Raw genomic sequence first — 21,800 nt, 5'->3', positions numbered from 1 at the left:
CTGCTTAAAAAATAAATGTTTCTCTCTGTAGGCAATTCTTAAAAAGAAAATTTTATCGTTGGAAAATTTACAGAATAATTACATCCTTTTAAATCATACATTGTGCACACTCAAATGCGATAATGCCTATGCGACAGGTATCATTTTAATTCCTTCAAAGTCCTTTCCGAGCCACATCATCTGTGTATTATATATTTTTTGTATTCAAACTAATCCTCTTACAGCACAAAGTGCATTAATTGCGTCCAGTCAAAACACATCTCCAGACTTTTAGCTTCAATTTATTGACTGACAAATCCTATCGCGATGGTAACCACGGTATTATACCACTGGCAAACTATCCCGTAACTCTTAACTTTATAGTCCTAAGGTTTAAAATGAATTGATGGGAGTGTAAAGGTGGTGTGTCGTGGAATCAATCCAGTTTAGTTAAGGGCTGTCAATTTGTTTTTCGAATCCCGATTATTTTTGTAACTGGACAATGTTGCGTGTTTTCGTATTGCATTTGTTTTGGCTTGTCATCTTTTTGCGCGTGTTGGCGTGAGGTTAATGTCATTTGAAGTGACTTGTGGGAAGTTTGAAGTGATTTTAGGGTGTAAAGAACTATGGTGTAATAGACATACTGTTATTAATGGAAATTACATCAATTACGGAGTTGTAAGCTGCATTTTTTTTTGTTCCATTAGCTAAAACGAACCGTCTAGGCGCCTGTGCCCGTTCTGCTTTTCGATTGATTCGACCTTTGTCACCACTCGGTTGCACGCGTCTAGGTCTTCGGGCTATGTTGCCTTGGTCTTTTTGAATACAGTTGTACCTTTTTCAATACTTTAAAGATGTAATAAGGACTCTCGCGATAAAGAGGGAAAAAAAGCATTTGCCAAGCTTGCGCTAAGGGTAAGTGATGTCTGATGATATTTTGAAATCCAATTTCCTCGCGACGTTATGCATCCCCACTCCAAAGGCTTATTTAACTTCAAGAAAATCCTAGTTTTTACCATCAATAATTAGATACCTAATTGTATTGTTGATTATGTTAATTTAATTAGCATTGATAGTGGTTAATTAGAGCCATTTAAGCGTGTCCTCTTAATTAGAAATTGAGATAATTGTTACATTTAAATGTATATTGTGGCGAACAACTAGCCTTATTGCAACTTTGACCTTTTCATTAAAATAACCATAATTAGTGTCTCATATTTCACGTACTTATACCTTTTGTATCCAACGGCTAAGACAATAATAGACCCCTTGAATTCAAGTATTAATTACACTGCTCTAGCTAGCTAGCTCTTGCTTCCTTTAAAATACGTATATATTTTTTATGTAATAATTAAAAGTTTTGCAAAAAAAAAACTAATTAAATGTTACATCGAAAAAATCGAGTGAAGAGTCGAGTGAGCCAACCGGTATTTAATAAATAAACTGTACTGTTTATCAATTATTGAATAATGTATGTGCAGACAAAAACAACATAACGAATAAGATGTACAAGAGTTATATTAGTCATATTATGTAATAGACAGGATCTTGGTGCAAGAGTATTACTCTTATACCTACATATAATAGACAGAGTTATGATCGATAACTCTTTTCTGCTTCCCAAGTTCTCTTGCGCTAAAAGAAGAAATTGGTGCTACAGACTGTCCAAAAACACGTATAATCTGTATATGATGTCAATTTTGTAAGATACAATACCCATACTCTTAAAAACAGAGGAAAGCTTTAAATTGGAAATAACTTAATTTCTACTCATAGAGGACAAAAATAATCGCCAAAATGACCTGAATATGTCTTTATAATTCAGACATTTTTGCATAAACCTGTCAATCTAAATATCAACTCACAATTAAGACAAGTTTATAACTTCAACATCTCAAGTACCATTATGACACTAGAAATCCTGGTCGATATATATAGTAATCATTTAATTAACATGCATAATTAAACGTGTTTAATCAACGTCTGTGAATCTATGATTAATTAAATAGATATGAACTTGTTGTACCGATAGAAATATAAGTAATGGTTTGTGTAAACATTTTTATTAAGGTTATATTTGAAGGAGGTTGCGTTGTCCAGCTGTGGGATTGATAATAGTAGACGTACTTGGTTGTTCTTGTTTTCGTCCGGCTGGGTTTCCCAAATTCGACCGATTTGAGAATGCGTAAGATCGTCTGGGGTGGAGGGGAATTAAAATATAGTCTGGTTTAAAAAAACACCTCTTCATCATCCTCGCGAATCACTTCTAATAACGTTTACAAAAAAACTAATTCATCTTTATTTTGGCGTCCTTAACATAAATACTTACAAGATTTTGTCTACTTTGATTTTAGAAACATTCAAGTCACTAATATTTTTCGTGGGGGTTTTTGCAAAGTTTTCATCATTTCACTACATTGAAAAGTAAACTTATGAAATATTCAAATGTTTCAAAAAATATTTATCTGCAACCAATAAATTAAAACTACAGACATTACAGACAATAGTGAATTCTAAAAGCTTATTAATAATGAAATGTGAAAGATTGAAGCATAATCCTTTTAAGTAAGCGTTATCAATTATAATTATTATTGTGCATAAAGTCTTTTTTTACATCTTAACACTTTAATTCAAGTCCCGACAATCCTCTTAAAAGTATCGGGTCTGAATTTTCGTTTATACTACGGATTTCACGTAACATACTGGATTGAGCAGTTCTTCTAGATGTCCTATCTGCCATGAAAGTAACATATAATAGGCTAACGTTCCATATAATAGACAAGAGACAAATCGGTTAGTACGGACCCTAAATTTATTTGTAACCCACCAACAAATTGATGTTCTTTACAATCGTCGTTGCTTAACCTGAATCGTTAGATGCAAACATTCATTATAATGTAAAATGCTACTGTAATATTTTATTTTGAAAAGAGTAACTTATGGAGCTCTTGCCGGTTCTTCTCCATAAGAATGACACTTTGGAAACGTGCAACTAGAGTCAGTAATGTAACGTTTTAAAAGTGCCTGAGAAATGGCCTATTTGAAATAAAAACTTTATGATTTGATTTGATTTGTTAATTTTCAACTGTTTAGCAATCCCTTAGCATGAGAGACTGGCGACATATGGACCGATAGACAGACAGGCAGTTATACCCTATGCGGAACGTCTAAAATAACAATATTTAAAAGCAAATTAAATTAAATTTGCGGAAAATAACTTTTCCTATTCCCAGGACCGATGGCACGGTCAGTCAGTAGACCAGCCGGATTCTGTTATTTTAATGAGTACTTAATGGTTCTTAATAATAAAATAATTACAGTTATGTCCATTAAGCACATGACTATAAACATTATTATGAATAGTTTTGTAAGTTATTTCAAATAAAAATGGCTGATGGAAGGTATATCTTTATAATTAAATAATTGTTTTGATCAAAAAAAATATCTCCAATAATAATTATAGTAAGTATTTGTGAAAAAAGCGTTATTTCTTATACTTCTGTACATTCACTTTTAACTTTCAATTAAGTTCGTCGTGCGTAGTTTTAATAACATTAATATTTCTTTACATCAAAAAATGGCGACTGATGATATTTATGAAATAACATTGAAAGTAACTGCTATTTTCAATGAAAAACATTAAGGTTTACTAATCTTCAGTTTTATGTTTAGTTTCACAAAATTTTAGTGGATAAACCATTTTTAATTAATTTTTTGGCGTCACCTAATTTCTTTGAAGCCCTGTGGTTTGACCGATGGTTGAAAATCAAAGGCCTAATGTCCGGCACGCAACAAAGCCTTTTCGAATAATTATTATATTGCAAAATAATTAAATACGTATGCGTATATAAACGGTGACCGCTGACCTAAAAAGGCTACTTTATTTGCTATCCTTTCAAGTGAAAGTTATGAATCTATTTCCAGTACAAACGCACAGACAAGCACGCAAACAGACATACACAAGTTACGAACATAATTTATTCAAGTTAGGATTATTAATATGAAACACGGATTGCCAATCGTTCCGCTTCGCGAGAGACAGATATCGGTCGATTGTACCCGATCGCAGTGACAGTGTTGACGGGGAATTTTGATAAAGATTAATTGGTATTAATTTCAGTTAATGTAAAATGGTGATATTTTTTTTTCGTATAAATAGGCAAAGGCGACCGTTAAGTTTTGTTATTGCGAATGTGGAAAAAAGAGTCGGTGCTTTATACTGTGCAGCGCGCTGGGCCCCAATTCTGCTTTTTACAACGGCCGATGAATGAATGAAATTTGGCTTAAAATTACTATTTTCGTATTCTCTTAAGCATTTTTATACATAATAATTGTAAGTTCAGTACAAGATGGTACACTCAAGGTCAAAACAATTAAGTTCCAATTATTGTATTGGTAAAATGCTAAAGAGAATAGGAATAATTTTAAATTTAATCCAATTGCAATTCATTCATCGGCCATTGTAAAATAGCAGAATCGGGGCCCTGGTACGCCCCTACATCTGAAATAATATTACTTTTAAATAAGCCCGCAATTAATGGTGGGAAACTATCACTTCGTAATTATTATTGGACTACTTGGGTCTTATTTTCGAATATTTAAATCGGTCAATGAGTTTGTCAGCGAAGTATCACATAGTTTCATTTTTAGTACTTAACTACAAATAACACGTTTTAAATAGCTAAGCTTATTATTACAGTTAGTTTTTTTAATGCGTTAAATAGGTTATACCTATAGAGAATGTTTTACTAACCACTCTCTTTTCTTTTTACCGGATACATTGCCATGAAATTTCTCTGCCTTGGGGAAGGGACTCTTACTAACTAAAACCACCTGGGAGTTTCGCCCTTCCTTTGTGCCTGTACAGGTATAAACACTTATGCCTTACTGAACAGTTTTTTCGTCCCCTTTGCGTAAAACGACGCAACGATGTCGATGCAAATAATAAAAGAAAAGAATCAACATGATATTGAATAGAAAGCATATGATTATGCTAAGCACTTCGCACTCAAAGTGACTGCGAGACTGTCGAGTAAGAACTCGAGAAGTTATTTAAACAATTATTTTATTATTGCATTTCCATAATAAGTGGTTAAACTGGAAATCCTTTAAGCCTCAAATGTCAGAATACTTTGAATTTTATCCGTCCCGCTCACTTTGTATCAATCAATTAAATTAATAAATATTAATCTAATATAATAAATCAAGTTTAGCAAGGTACTATCCAACCCGTAAATGCGAGGCCACCTAGAGAGGCCCGCGTCGCCAATTCCCCGCCGCCGTTATCGGGCCTATCGGCCTCTCCCGCAAGATTTATGCGCGTCATAAACTTGACGCATATCGGCCGATAAAACGGTCGTCACCGTCGCCCCAGCACCGTGACTAACATAGACTAACACACTATTTACACAACCCGTCATACATTCGGTGAAATTGATTCAAAATTGCATGATTAACTCATTTCTCGGTAATTTCAATTTATTACTTGAACTATGTAGATTAAACCGGTCGCTTAGCGGACGGTCAGCGCTGGAAGGCTATATCGAGTATCAATGTGAAGGCAGAGCGTACGCGCATCTAATGTCCTTACACAAAGGTGCACTTACATAGCGGGCAAACGATCCCATAATTACGGGTGTCGGGCTCGGAGGCGCGAAGGCCGATATTTGTTTGCAATTAGTGCCCGCACGGGGAGGCGATGTCCGGACGTCGCCGTAATTTATGGTTACGCGAAAGTACTGAGTTGAAAGTGAGGCCGGGAGCGCCCGCAGCTGCTGTTATGCCGACTGACATTTCCGCGCGCATTCTAGGGTTAAATTGCAGCGACGTGTACTTACACACGGTCCGTCGAAACGTATTGATGGTTGGAGATATTGTTATATTACTAATAAACTTATTTTTCATGTTATAGCAACCTCACGTAATCGTCAAAAGACGTCGTCTAAAATGCATCAAATAACACCCAAAAAAATAGAGGTGGTCTTTTTTGCTAGAGCTAACTGTACCAATATTCTTGTTAATATTTGCTATCTTATCTCAAACCATTTAAGTATAAGTAATAAACAGAACACGAGTTAAAGACAGGAAATAGCCCATTACAACACAATTCATTTAAATATCTCTTAACGCACACAAGTGCTGGGTATAGGTACCTATACCATACTTATAGGTAAATATGTTTATGTTTTTATTACCAATAGGATGGGGATCAATCATCTTTATAAATGAAAGAAAATAGAAAACCGGTCAAGTGCGTGACGAACTCGCGTCGCGAGGGTTCCGCTCAAAAGTTAAATTAGACAAATTTGCAAATCGATGCGATTTTGATATTTTGTTGTAGCGGCTAAAAAATTTCGGAATTGAAAGTTTCAACTGTTTAGCTAAACTGTTCATAAGATATTGTTTAACGACAAAATTAAGGATGAAGTACGGCTTAGAAATTTTGTTTAATTATTGTTTATTTAAGTCAATGAAGAAGTAATTGTGTCTGTCTGTCTATCTGCCTCTCTCTGTGAACGAAAATCCACGAGAACGGATCCAAGCAGGACAGCGCAATATATGCCGTAGAAAAGCATCTCTCTCCCACACCGCAATAATATTACTTTAAGACCAGTATATAGCGTCAATAAAATGAAACAATAACCATACTTTTTAGAATACCAACTCCTTTTCTTGTCACTTTATAATTGTGAAGTATATGAAGTTATTTATCTGGTAATAACAATTAGCTTTATCGTTGAACAAGTACTTTAACGCGTTTTCTGAGCCTAGTACTTATATTAATACAAACACTAATATTTCTTTAAGAGAAACTGCACTTACCATGAGCGATTCAAGCGGAAATCTAGTCGTTGTGGGAGTGAGAGAGCGCTCTATATTATGTATACCTGTCTCGCTTCAACATACAACATGTCTACAACTCATGGTACAGGTAATGAATAGCCGTGAGAGACATTAACGCCCGTTTGATATTGCAAATATATCCGTACCTTTGGCTGTCGGCGTATGAAACAAATAGAAATAATATTGAACTTAATTGTCGATTAGCACGCACTCTACGTGCGATCGAATAACTGTGAAATTAATTAATTTTATTATTGAAACTGCCGCGGCAACAATAAACGAAGAGCAAAAGATTTCGTTATTTAATTGTGTCCGTTAAGTAGGTTTAAGTGAAATGGCTCTCATAGCTCCTTGAATCATTTCAAAATTGGCGTGATAATTAAGAATTTGTTAATATAAATAAATGCGCACAACATCAAATACATTGTTCTGAACCCAAAGTAAGTTGCTAAAGCACTTGTGTTATGGAATTCAGATACAACGAAGGTACCACAAACACCCAGACCCGAGACAATGTAGAAATGCGAATTTTTACATTGACTCGACCGGGGATCGAACCCGGGACCTCAGAGCTAGCGACACCTTGAAACCGGTGCGTACGCCACTCGACCACGGAGGTCGTCATAACTTACTTTACTAATGATGATGAAAATAAAATATAGTTCCATTGGCTGAAGAAGGCTGTTATTTCGATCCCTAGCTAATGTCTGTATTCTCTTACAATACTTAAATTGTAATTTTCTTGTAAAGTACTGAAAATAATTTCTTAGTCCGTCGTAAGTGGTCAGCTAAGGAGGTGATGGTATTATCATAGTATATTATCTGAAATAATAAAGAGAATTCTCAACTACATTTTTAACAATATCAATAGCACAATTAAAATTTGTAAATGAGGTGTTAAAACAATATTCATTTACATAATATATGCAGGTATAGGTCAAAATTACCATACACCCCACAGACCTCATGCAATTCTAAAACATTTTCGCGTTTCTTTCGTGAATATAATTTTATTTTTATAAATTCATGACGTAAGATGGCTATGATTACTTAAAACACGAGTGTGTGTAACATCTATACTATCGATCAATGTTTTTACGAACGTTGAAGATAAAATCGACCCTGCGCGCGCCGCACCACAATTAGAACTCATTGAATTATTTTTTAATTTAGTGCGACAGCGCACGCACTCAGGAATTTAATTTCCTTCGTACGTAGTGAGTGCAGGCATTTTTTTACAATTGACTTTTACAATTGATATGTTTGTCTAGTCCACGCCTAATGCTTACCTTTTTTGTTGCCGCTATTGTTCTAAAACCATATCTTTATTAATAATTTTATTTCATTACTTCTTTCGTAAGTAATAAGTTCTGTATTACCTTCCATAAATACATTTGGTGGTCATTTTATTATGTTTTAATCGATATAATTGCCGGAACACATTCACTTGTTAAAATAATTGGCTTTTGAATGTGTACGAACGTATTCAATTCCATTTTAACAACCTTTGGCGAAACAAGGTGATTCTTTCATGTTCGCCTATCTTTTGTTTTGTAATTTTAATAAAATTAATTAAGATCCCTTTATCATTTAATTAATAACAGGACATTATATTTAGTTTTTCGTATGTCGGCACATGAAAGCGTGTGTGTTGAATCGGTAGCTCATTTGTACTTTATAAGTATAGTACGATAAGATCTTATCGCCAAAATATCGTGATTAAAGTCTATTTAGATTTGAAAATAGATTAATGTTGTGTAGTTGCATAAGGCAACATCGATTGATAACGTATTCACTCTATAAGCTATGTACAAATAATTACTGTATACTTGCCATACTAAAACATTACATTGTGCAAATAACAATTATATTAACATTCATGTTCTGTTTTGACATAATTTATTCGACTGACATTTGTATTTTAAAATCAATAATTATTATTGCAAATCAATATTTCGAATACTCGGCACTGTGAAGGTTAAACGCCATTTTGAAGTAAATTAACCCTAAAATAACGGTGCGTGGTATTAAAAGTGTGAAAAATACTTAATAAAAGAGTAAATAAAAACCTACATGATAGGGCTTGTTATCTCAAACAGTAATGGCGCCAGCTAGTGCCAGTATCACAATGATAGTGTTAATAAGATAAAATAATAAGTACCAAAAGGTGTTATAGTTCGGAAACGCCTACAACGGGATTATGAAGATAACGATACTTAGCATTTAAGTCTTTACAACTTTATTCATCTGTTATTTTTTTTATATATTATATTATTTTTATTCTTACACCGATGTTATAAAATGTGTATTGTGAAATTCTATTCGCTATAAATAGTTTTCGCATCGTTGATTTGTGATAAAAAAACATCTTTTTTACAATAACCGCTCTATGAATTTAAATTCTTAGGTATGCTGCTTATGTTTACAACCATTCTGATCATTGGAACAAATAGTACATAGAACAAGAATTTATTAATCAGAAAAAAACTTGTCCTATGCGGGGTTCGAACTCGCGACACGCACAGACTGACACACAGACACAGAATATTTTTTTTTAAACTTTTAGTTCCTGTAACATATACCATTTTATTATTTCACTTGTCTAATACAATATTAATACGCAACAACCATTATTTTACACAAAAAAACAATTCAAAACGTAGTTCAAGTCCATGAGAAACTTTTTATTTGTATTACAACCGTTAAACGACACATATTATAAATAATACATTAAAAACAAACATTACTTAAAACTAACAGTATTATAGATATTTCTCATAAAGTACTAAGAATTACTTAATTAGAACCAATGTATGTACCATCACCTTTCAATGTAAGACTATAGCATTGTGGGAAAGAGACGGTGCTCTACAACGCGTATCGCTATCTCGCTCTTACAACTGCTCTAGCTGGTAAGCCTTCTCTAAATACTAGGAACTATTTAAGTTGAGCCAAGGTGTCTAGGTCCAACTTAACAGACATATTTCTTTAACTATGTTTCGTTTGAACCAACAAACCGTACGTTTCTTTGAATTTTATATTCAAATACGATAATACCAAGCGTAACTAATTCTAGAAATACTCTGAAGTATTCCAAACTTGTGGTATTCAATTTCTTAAGCAACCTTTTACGCTACATATTCAACCTTTTTAACCGACTTCAAAAAAAGGAGGAGGTTCTCAATTCGACTGTATTTTTTTTTTTTTGAACATTCTAGTTAAAATGGTGTCGGCGTTTAGTCACTCCGGATTTAGAATGCAATTAAAATATTTCCAGCATTTTGCATTACTATGATAAATTGTATCATTATTAGTCGAGGCTTCTGTGCTGGGCAAAGATCTCTTTCCGTTTAGAGAAGACAGTTTGAAGGATGGACTTAAAGGTAAAATTTAGTAAAGCATTCGTCGGAATTTCATAAGTCAATTAGTTCATAAAGGTTTATAAAAAAGCCCTTAATATCACACGCAATAAAAAGAAGAATTTAAAATAAATATAATAGTTTTATTATTTTTAAACAATAAAATAATATTTCAACTTGTCAACGTGAACTCATCAGTTTAGGGTTAAAACGGCCGCCATTTTGAAACGTGCGTACGCGCACTATCTCTTCTCCAATCTATAATTACATCGAGAAAGTCCCATTTTTCCCGCGTTTTTGCAAACCCCACGTAACAAACACGTAATTCAAAATTAACTGATGTTAATGTTTAATATTTTTATACAAAGATGGCTACAGAATAATTAATGAGCAATAAGTTATTAAAGTAACGAGTTATTGTTATTATTATGTTACATAAAAGGTTGTGTAACCTTTTTGCTATGAATAAGGCAATGATTTAAATAACCTCTTTTTATGGAACAGTTTAGCAAATTGTTCTAATAAAAAATACAACTTATTTTAATTTTATTTATTATATGAGAACAAGATAGTCAAAAAAAGTATTTTAAATGTTGCTTAAATTAAGTTTTTAACTAAATCCATTAGCACGTGTTTCATTATCATAATTTATCATATCCTAAAAGCCTACAGACTTTTTTTATATAGACAAACTCACATAAGTATTATTACTCTGACATTCGCAACAACTTAGTCGAAAACCTATAAGGTTGATTTTCGCTAATCAAATTCTCAGTGTCACGCATTCGACCATTTTGCGGCGTCTTAAAAGTATCGTAAGTAATTGTTACCTTGATTGATAGAAACAATTTTATGCGTATAAGTAACACATTTCAATTACAATAGAACAAAAACACTATTACGGTTTGCAAAAACATGGTAGAAGCAAAAAATACTTCAAGCAAAAACGTATAAAAAGATCACGTTATTTGATTAGACCTAATTACATTTCTGGTTGTAATTAACTTGCATGTATCATTCCCTTTGTTTTATTACAGACAAATACCAAGTTGCGACTACATTCTAGAAAGAATAGTACAGTCTAAATTGAACTCTATGGCTTACCTATAAGGATTAATACGTTTTGAGGGGAGTTTAATAATAAGTTTGCAGATACCAACATACGTTAACACTTTAGAAAGAATGAGTCAATCAAAATTGAACTCTATTGCTTTATTTCAAAAGTTGTAACTTTTAAGGTTAGATTTATAATATGTTTGTGGACAGTAGATGTCTTGGTAGGAGATAAGCTCGCATATTATTAAGGCATAATTTACGATGTAAATTATGGCGATTTGTTAATTTTATATTCAGCAGTTATGTGTCGACGGCGAACCGTTTGTGTTATTGTTTTGTTGGCTATTTGTAGGTTAAGTTAGAATTAGAACAGAATATTGCGAGTGGAATAGACAATTATGAATAATCTCGGGCATAGACTAGAGATGACGTGTTTCATAATGGCCGCCACCGTTGTATTGTGTGTTAAATAGCAAATTTTAAGATTTCAAATGACGATAATTTGTTTTTTTATCGTTTAAAGTGGACTCGGTAAAGTTTTTATTAAAATTTCGATTAGGTTTCTATAGTACTGTTTAAAATTCTTTACAAATACCAATATAGGCAAATACTGGAATAAAACTCCTTGTTCTAATACAATTTCCCTATACGTACTACCACACAATTAACTTATATCAAATAAAGGAAAAATTAATACAAAAACGTAGAATCACTAGGAATAACTGTAATTATGTAAAAACCCGAAGGAAAATGGTGTTCGCGAGCCAGTGTCACGACCCGCACGCTCGCAATTAAATAATTATAAATAATCGTTGCGCCCGCGCATCCGACAAAGACCCCGACGATTTGCTCTCGAAAATTCGAAATAAAATCGTTCATGTAATTGTGTTGGTTAACAGTTGTTATGAGTGAATTACAACAATGTTGGGACACTTGCTTTTAGATATAGTTGTATATGCTTTTAAAGGTCAACAGTTACTTAGTCAAATGTATTCTACATATTTAGTAAAATGTTTTTTTTTTATTATCTAATGTAATCATTGATTAATGATATGGTAAAGTAAGTTAATTATTTTACCGATTTAATCCCCTTACAAGCCTGTATATATTTTCTTTCCATTATTACGCAGCTTCATTTTAAAAACACGTTCTGAAATATTTCTGTCTCTGTTCTCCAGCCTAAAATGACAGAGACAACATAAGATTTAACGACCAATTGAAACATTCGATATTTACTCTGATCTCATCAATATAGAAAAACACGTTTCAAACTCTATGCTATTTTATATATTTTGCTTTTGCCTCCGTTATATGCTTCCTTATGGTCATTATAAAGTCAATAGTAATTAAAATTATCAATGTTACGCATCAATACATCTAATGTTATATTTTATTACGAATATAATGCTTAAAGCAAGCTGCCGTTGTATAAGCAAGACGTAGCTACGCGCATTGTGATACGCTATCTCGTTCCCACAGCATTCCCGCTTTAAGAATTTACAGTACCGAGATACAGACAGCATATGCAAAAAGATTATAATTTTTTTTTTACTACAAAAACATACAATCGACTTCAAATAAAAGCTAAAAAACCAAACATGATGATTTTTTATGGGAACAAAAACAGCCATTTCACGTTCAATCAAGAAAATTGTGTCATCGACTCCAAATTTCTGAGATCACAAACATAGAAAAAAAACTAAATACAGTCGAATTGAGAAACTCCACCATTTTTACGTCGATTAAAAATTATTATTACACATACCTACTCACACACTTATACATAAATCATAATTTCAATTTTCAAGAAATGTTTACACGTACAATTGCCCATATTTTTTCTTACCGTCCAAAGGTGGATTAGATGATTCTCACTTATAGCATTAATTAATGTGCAAACTTTGTAAAGGTTTAATTATCCGTTGACGTCAAACGAATCTGTTAAAGTGAACGTTTTATGATGAAATTGTTAACTATTAGACATTGTGGAATTTTACACCATATTTAACTTAAAATTATATGATGATAAAGAATATTCTTAATTTCTTGCATATGAGTTTACTCATGAAAATATACGTATTTTATGGGTATTGTACCCATATTAAACTCAAAGACTTTGTATTTAATAGACCAATTTATAAGTAAGGTTCCCGTGTTTTCTCACTTAACATTACTCTAAGAAAAAGCAAAGGAAATTCCAAGACACGTTAACAATAAACGTATTACTGATAACAACACACTCACAAAACTTCAAAATTAATCCTTTACCTCATTACAATAAAGTACATTTTTGTTTAAATGTTCTTGTCATGTGTTCCACTCCAAACTATTCTTTTAGCGGAAGAGAGATGTCACTCTATGCGGTATATCTCGCTTTCTCGCTTACACGTTCACAAAAGACTTTTATTAAGATATCCTAGTAGACCTACACTTTAATTAAAAACTAGTACAAAGTCATCAATTAATGCAATGGAAAAAACAACATCTGATGTATACTTAATAGATTGAGTTCAATACTAAGAATATAATTAACGTTAATTGTAAAGTTATTAGTACACAAATTGCCGGCATTATGTCATGTGCATGATTAATTTAATTGCTTGGATCTGAAATTGTAATCCTAATTGAGACATGTTTAACGGGGGCAAGGTGCGACAAGGTTCCAATTGCGTTAGCTTAGCTTAGTACTTGTGACTTTGTCTGTCTTATAGAATAGACCAAGAAACTGCAACATCTTATTGTAATAATATTGTAGCCGTGCTGTGGTGGGAAAGAGACGGCAATATGTACCTTGTAGAGCGCTATCACTCTTCCACGACTGCCTAATAAATAGGGTATCGTTATGTCACTCTTCAACGTTGGCAGAAAATGCTTGTATACTAGAATAAGGCAGTTTTCAGTCACGTGACTGAACATAACCAAATTTATTTTTTACCTACTTCAAAAAAGGAGGTTCTTATTTTGTATGTACATATGTTTGTTAATAATATAGTAACTTATAATCATCCTTATTATAAGTTACTACAGAAATATTATTTCCATACATTTAAGTAAGTATATTTATAGATATTTAACTTGACTATGAGGGCGTTGTGGAAGCGTGACAGCGGACACACTTTGTATGGCGTCGTCTCTTTTCCACAAGTACAATAACTTTACTTTAGGTGCAAGCCTATCTGGGCCCCGATCAGGGCCCCAATTCTGCTATTTAAAATGACCGATGATTGAATGAAATTTGAATGTCAATTTTCGTTTTATCTTAAGCATTTTTCTACACAATAATTGGAAATTCAGTGTGGGACGCTAAACTCAAGGTCAATACAATTAAGTTTCAATTATTGTATTGGCAAAATACTTTTGAAAAATAGGGAATCTAAATTGATAATAGGAATAATTTCAAATTTAATTCAATTGCCATTCATTCATTGGCCGTTGTAAAATAGCAGAATCGAGGCCCTGGTCCACAGTCCACATAATTTACTACGAAAGAGTATAATGGATTTTCCTATACAAATCTTGAACAGCTAATAAATGGTGGATGGAAAACACATTTTCTTTTGTGAGAATTTTATCTTCTATATTTTCTAGTATTTTCAACAGAAAGAAAGACGTTGTTATTCTGTCTGGAGGTCTCCAAAAACTATGTACGAAATCGGAATTAATTATATGACCCGATGTTATCAGTTTGTATATCTATTAGAATGTTATTTCAACATCATTTACATATCATATCTCAAATCGTCCTCCAATAAGCTCATTGGCAGACATTCAGATTCAAAAACATAAAAGTGCTAAATTAACACATTGGTTTCACCTACATATTAACATGAAGACGATAACCTTTGCCCAATTTTGTTTTAATGAAAAATAGGAATTTCAAAACTAAGTTTTTAATAAACTAGCAATCGCTCGTGACTCTGTCTGCAAGGATGTTATCGCTGTTAATCGTGATAACGATTGTCTTATTCTACCACTACAATCTATTTCCTTGCTAAGTTTAATTAAATAACGTTTATATATTTAGCGTAAAAATAGTAACAAATATCCGAGCAGTACAAATTTTTCATGTTTATAATATTAGCCTATATTATACTAGCTGTCCCGGCGAACTACGTATCGCCTAACAGTCGATGATCACGGTGGAGACAAAATATTAATTAATCTAGGGTTATGAAAAATAGTAAGTAGCCGATTCTCAGACCTACTGAATACTCATATAAAATTTGGTAAAAATCGGTTAAGCCGTTTCGGAGGAGTACGGTAACTAACATCGTGACACGGGAATTTTATGTATTAGAAGATTACAGAAATCCTTCTTTTTGTCGCATAACTAGGAAAATCCATCCCTCTAAATTTAGAAGAAGTTAGGAAACAACAAACGAACCATTTATCCAAGCACGAGTATAAGATTTCTCTACTAATTCCGTACACAAGAACTTTCTTGAATATTACTATCTAATGATATTTCAAATACATCCGAGTTCTTCCCATAATTAGTCACCTTCATTAAAATCTATTTAGCAGTTTTTGCATTACTTATGTATTAATGAACTGATACTACTTTCTCCGTGTATCAAATAGAAACTATATGTAACTCATAATTACATACATTTTTTGTTTGTATGGGAAATTACGTTAATACGATTCTTCTAGTGTTGTTTCCACATGTATGATTGTGATCGTAAAATTTACAACCTTTTGTTTGGGCTCGCTGTCGTAAATTAAATTTATATAGCATACTACCGGGTGACTGCGAATTTCTTCGATATTCTTATTAAATAGACAAGAAGGCATTAATGTATACATTTAAGTTTACACACCTCGTTGGTGTATCGTTTTAACTTCTTTTAAAATTGTCATAGTCATACCAGCTCTTGCAACTGCCATATGGAGACGGTTTTTAACATTGTTCATCACGTTAGCTCTCTGCACGCGATTTAAGATTCTAATACGTGGAATCCAGGTTTTCTCTTGCACAATGGGTGAATTTGGACTCTAAGTGCGGAAAATAGAAGCCGATTTTTTTTATGACGTTTTCTCTGTGTTTAAATTACGTAAATGTTAACAAGTTTGTTCCAATTAATTGCGTTCGGTTTCAATCTACAATAAACACATAAACAACTATACATAAACTATCATTATTATTTATTAGCATACATAGACCTTGTAGTATCACTACATCAGGTAATCAGTCGGTCACTTATGGAATACATACACAAAACCACTAATTGAAAACCAGCCACCGAAATATACCATATCACAGGATCTCCCATTTCTAATTGATTTTACTAATCGAACAGATTTCTCAATCGATAAAATAAATGGAAACCGAAATACAAAATGTTAATTAAATAAAATTAAATGTACAATTTCGTTATCAATCCATCGCTCTATCAGCAGTCGATTCTATTATTTTCAACTTAAAAATCGATATAAAATGTCGGTAAATCGACAGATATATCGAAATATGCTATCGTTGATAACTATCGCAATTGTCATCTTATCGCTATTATCTAGATATCGGTACTTTTGTTGTTAGATCAGATTTTATTTGTAAACTTAATTAGATCGAATACTGCATTACCCAGATATAAATTATATCGAATTACTGATAACGAGAGATTGTAATCTTTCAATCATTGTTAAATCTTTATCGCGATTTGTGAATTTCGTTGTTAGATAAATTAAAGAGCCGCTGAAAAGATATATAAGGCTAGATCAGTTGGAGTTCCGTGTGTTTTTCAACTATTGTTAATGGGTTATCATTGAAAGAATCTTAATTGGACACGCGTTTTCGTGTCCTGTATTAAAGTTCTATGTAATTGAATGGAAAACACGTAATTTGCTTCCTCATTACGATACTGTTGTGGCTTAGGTTTTCGATTTCATAGTTTCAGGCGTGTAGATAGAGCGTTTGATTTGGCTTGTCTACGAAAGGCCACGCTGATATGATCAATACTGGACTTACCAAGCCAAAATTAACAAACTTTTTGGATATCATATGAGCGGAATTATTATAAAAATCGTAGCAGCGATTCATAGCTGACTCACGCGCATTTGTCGGGGCCGGCCGACTAATTTCGACTTGCAGACTTTAAGACACCGCCTCCCGCCGCCTCAGCTCACGAATAAAGGACTCCGATTTGGTGTCAAACTAGTTGGTCAATACCGATTAAAACACTTATACAATCAGGACAAGAGCGGTGTCAAGACCGTTTTATATGAATACAAAGCGACTTAGTAGCGTATCTCTACAAATTCTCTACGTTCGAAAAGTGTAGTACGGGTAGTGAAAACTTGGTTTTATTTTCCAAATTTTCCTATAATTGCTTAGTATATAGAGTCTTTATAGACGCATATGTCTAAAGATATAATTAAAATAGTAAATTATGGTGAAAAGGTGTATGAAGGGTTGCAACGCATTGCCATACACCGATACAAAAACGCGGATGACGTAGCACGGCGGTTTAGGTTTAGTCAGTAAGAGTGACACTACGCCGAGGGATCACTTACCAAAAAAAATGCTTTAAGCTTAATAGTATTAGTTATAATAGTATTTCATAACATTTTATTTTTAAGACCAAAGAAACTTATATCGAAAATCTATTTATATAGTAATATATCGACCATGCTTCATCTACGGTACATATTGGTAAGATAAGTCATTGTTAAAATCTACAATCTACATAAAAAGGATATTAGTCACCATAGCAAACGGACTTCTTTGAATTGATGATATCGATCGATCTATATCACAATCCAGTCTGCTACGCCATTTCACATGAAATGGAGACGACTCATTAGGCAAAGGTATATCTTTAAGTGTTACAGTTTGTATTAATAAAGAAATGTGTATGATTATTAAGCAACCCTCTCCTGGTAGTTCTTGTCTCTTAAAACAAAATCCCTTATATAATTTACCCACGTTTTTATACACTCACTTTTCTTTTTGTTTTTTTGTCGTTCCGGTTGGATTTTTGCATTTCAATTTTGAGGCACTTCCCGATAAGGTACCAGGCTGAAATTTTCAGGGTAGCTTTAAACTCGATCACAATGCAAGTACAAAAACGGCTGGGTCGATTTTTGTGAAATTTGAAACATTTAAAAACGTGTGTTTTTAGATTTTTTTAATCTGTAGTTGACAAAGGTTGAATATATTATAGGTTAACCTAATATATGCCAACAAGTTGTACAAACAATGTGTAAGCGAGACAGCGCTCTAGACTGCAAGCAGTACCTAACATTTTCCCTGTATACAGCTCTTAGTAAACGCTTCGTCCTTAAAATTATAGGAATCATAATTAGCGAAATACAGTAAAATAGGCTCAAAATATTTGCCCACTCATTTTGGTTGAATCAAGTTGACAATAATCTGTCAAAATTCATTTCACTGATACCAGACACTATTTTTCCGATAACAAATTGGCATCGAATGGTGTTTCTAGATTTAGTGCAGTATTGTTCATAAGTGCATCATTGTGAAGGTGTGTTAAAAATACTTGTGGACTCTTTACATGCGTGAAAGAAGTTTCCTTACAGAAAGTGTCACTGTGAGTTTGGTTATACACGTTTGATTATAAAGCTTTTTTTAATTTTATGGTTTACTAAATTTAATGCCATTTTGTGGGAATAACAAGGTTTGTAATTGGATTAAAAAGAGAATTCCATTTTGATTGGTAAATAATCAGAACAAAATCTTACTCATCGCTTTAGACTGATTAGAATATCATTACCGCTATTCAAATTACAAGAAGCAATAAGTAGATATAAATTAAGTTACTTAACGAAAAAAAAAACAAAAATCTTTTAAGAGGTAAACGCTTCAAAAGATGTTTCACCTTCATAGCCATATTGGGTGCTAAAAACTTATAATACTCGCTATTTCTAAAAACAATTTACAACCTTGTAAAGATAAAGCCTCCAATCTAAATAAATCAATTCATACTAATTGAAATCCTATTAAAAATAGTTGCTTACACAAGAAATCCAATTCTCTATGATAATATCAATGTTATTATCAGCTGTTATCGCGTAACGTTGAAATAAGGGCTCATTTATTAACCGACATTCTAAGAATTAGCTGTGTGAGAAAAATATTATAAGCATGTGTTAAAATTGAGAAAAAAAAAACGTAATAATTTTTTTAATTTTTTTTATTTTGCTGTAAGAAAGTTATGATTGTTTTTGAGTGATTGTGCCAAGGATTGTGCAGTGTGGTGGTGATTTTTAATCAAATTATAGGTAACAATATCCGTGTTTGAGACAAACTTTATTTACGAACCGTATTTCAGAATGACTTTGTTTTAAAGTTGCTTTCTTTATCGCCCTCGAATGTGTTATTTATGTCATTTAGCAAAGTTTTCTCATGGCTATGGCCTATGGTCTGTAATTTCTTTGTTCAAGTAAAGGTCCTCGGTATACATGGATTTATTTCTATGCGGAAAATATTCCAAAAACGAGTAAGATGAAATAGTGTTCTGAAAGAATCTGTCAGAAGGACAAACACGTTTTATAACCACGCTATGAATTCATAAATAAGTGTTCGTATTAGAAATGTGAAAGTTAAAAACTATTTTAATTAATCGTATCAATTACACAAAAAATGAGTATTAATACGTTAATACAACACTTAAATTAATTATATTAATGCTTCCGTGATTACAGGTGGCAAACAGCAATCTGTGACTTTTATAACGCAATTTGTTAACTCATTGCATACTTATAGCACGCAATCCTTACTACGGATTTTGTTCTTAAAATAATTCATTCTTTTGTTCTTAAATAATAATAATAATGATCTTTACTTCATAAAAAAACACAATTAAAAAAAATACCTTGTACATAGTTAAAAAAAATGTAACCTCAGCCTTCCAAACTAGGTTTTTCTGTGTCTGGGAGTCAATGTGCAGGTAATCATTCTAATATTTGATATTAACAGGTACCAGGTAGTAATTCTAATGTTTGACATAAAGATTTAGAAAACTTTTTTTCAACTAAAACGACTCCCGCATTTAGGAATTTAATCCTTGTGACGCGGGGGGTTTCACAAACATGCACCCCACATGCACATTGACACGCAGACTCAGAACAAGCATTCGTCGATCATACAAACGCTTGTCCTACGCGGGGATCGATTCAGCGACACGTCGCACACAGTAGGTTTAAAAGTTAAAAGTCAATAAGAAAAAAATATAAAAATCATCAATCTGTTGGGTTATGGAAAGAGACGATGCATGAAAAATAACTTAAATACGGACAGTTCAATGTCGGGAGTCGGACTTACACTTGACCAATTTTATGCCATTTGTTTATTCAACAAATACTATTCAATACAAATATCATAATAAAATATTTATTCTAAAATCGCAAACAAGAAAAAATGATCAACCGGCAATGATTAAATGACCGTATTGAGCTAGCAAATTAAATGCAATTATCTGGTGTTATTCTTCTCTAGCAACATAATAAAGCGACAGTTAAAGACATAACACCATAATCAGAGACCAATTAACTTAATAACATTAACTGAATTAAACGACACAATTGATTACTAGAAACTTGAGGTCAAATTACCATTAATAGTTGGGAATCACGACAGCCATTTTTATACATCTAATGATCAAGTTTCAATGTGGAAATCACAAGGAACTATTCAATACTTTATTATTTTGCACTCCATAGTGTGTTATGTTGGTCTAGTGGTCAGTGGCGATGAGTGCTATAGCGGAGGTCGTGGGTTCGATTCCCACCCAGGACAAATGTTTGACCTATGTCTATTTGTAAGTTATTTTTAATGTATTTATTTATGTAGAAATGTATAAGCGTAATTATATTTGTTATAAAATGTAACTCACGCGAGAAAGATACTTGAAAGTTTAGGAGAGATGGGTTGTGACGTAGCGACTTCGCATTAATTAATTAATTTTATGAATTGATGTTTGCGGGACAAAAGAAAATAACGTACTTATCCAGTCTTAGAAATTGAAAAACAAAATTGTATAATTTCCATCCCTCGTCTCTTGTATGAATAATGCTAAATATCAAGGACTTTTTACTGATCCGATTTGCTTCGCTTTGCTCAAAATTTATGTAAGTAGGATTTTTGATATGAGTATTGTGGAGGTTTTAATTTACATTAAATCCTAACATCACGCTATAGCCTATAGGAGCAAGGAGGTCGTGGCTAAATCCCCCGAACCACACTTGTCCATTACCATTGTAGAAGCGAGATAGCTTGCTACATCATGTAGAGCGGCATCTCTTTCCCACAATTGCAAGTCTTACTTAGAGTTGCTATTAAGTCTCACAGTAGTTAAGAAGTAAAAACTGCTAATACGCCGATAATCTTTGAACTACTTACACACCAAGTCACGTGATATCTGTGTAATAATCTTTGATAAATGGTATGTTCGGTATAAATTCTAGTGAAGTGTTTCACACGCCATTGTACGGCGCCTGTATTTAATTAAAATCTTAGAAAAATGACTGATTCGTTCTCAAGTATTCACGTTAACTTCCTAAACACACGTGTAGTTCGTATATTGAAACATAGATGGCGCTTTT

At 32.8% G+C, this 21,800-nt stretch overlaps 1 protein-coding gene across 1 annotated transcript in view; it reads left to right on the top strand.

Moving 5' to 3' along the window:
- LOC113501197 (homeobox protein aristaless-like) overlaps positions 1-21,800 on the top strand; it is a 74,696-nt gene that overhangs the window by 39,336 nt on the left and 13,560 nt on the right. The window lies entirely within an intron of this gene.

Source organism: Trichoplusia ni, chromosome 15, assembly GCF_003590095.1.
Source record: "Trichoplusia ni isolate ovarian cell line Hi5 chromosome 15, tn1, whole genome shotgun sequence".
Classification (NCBI taxonomy): domain Eukaryota; kingdom Metazoa; phylum Arthropoda; class Insecta; order Lepidoptera; family Noctuidae; genus Trichoplusia; species Trichoplusia ni.
Note: the sequence above shows the minus strand (reverse complement) of the source record. Positions and strands in the feature narration are given on the sequence as shown.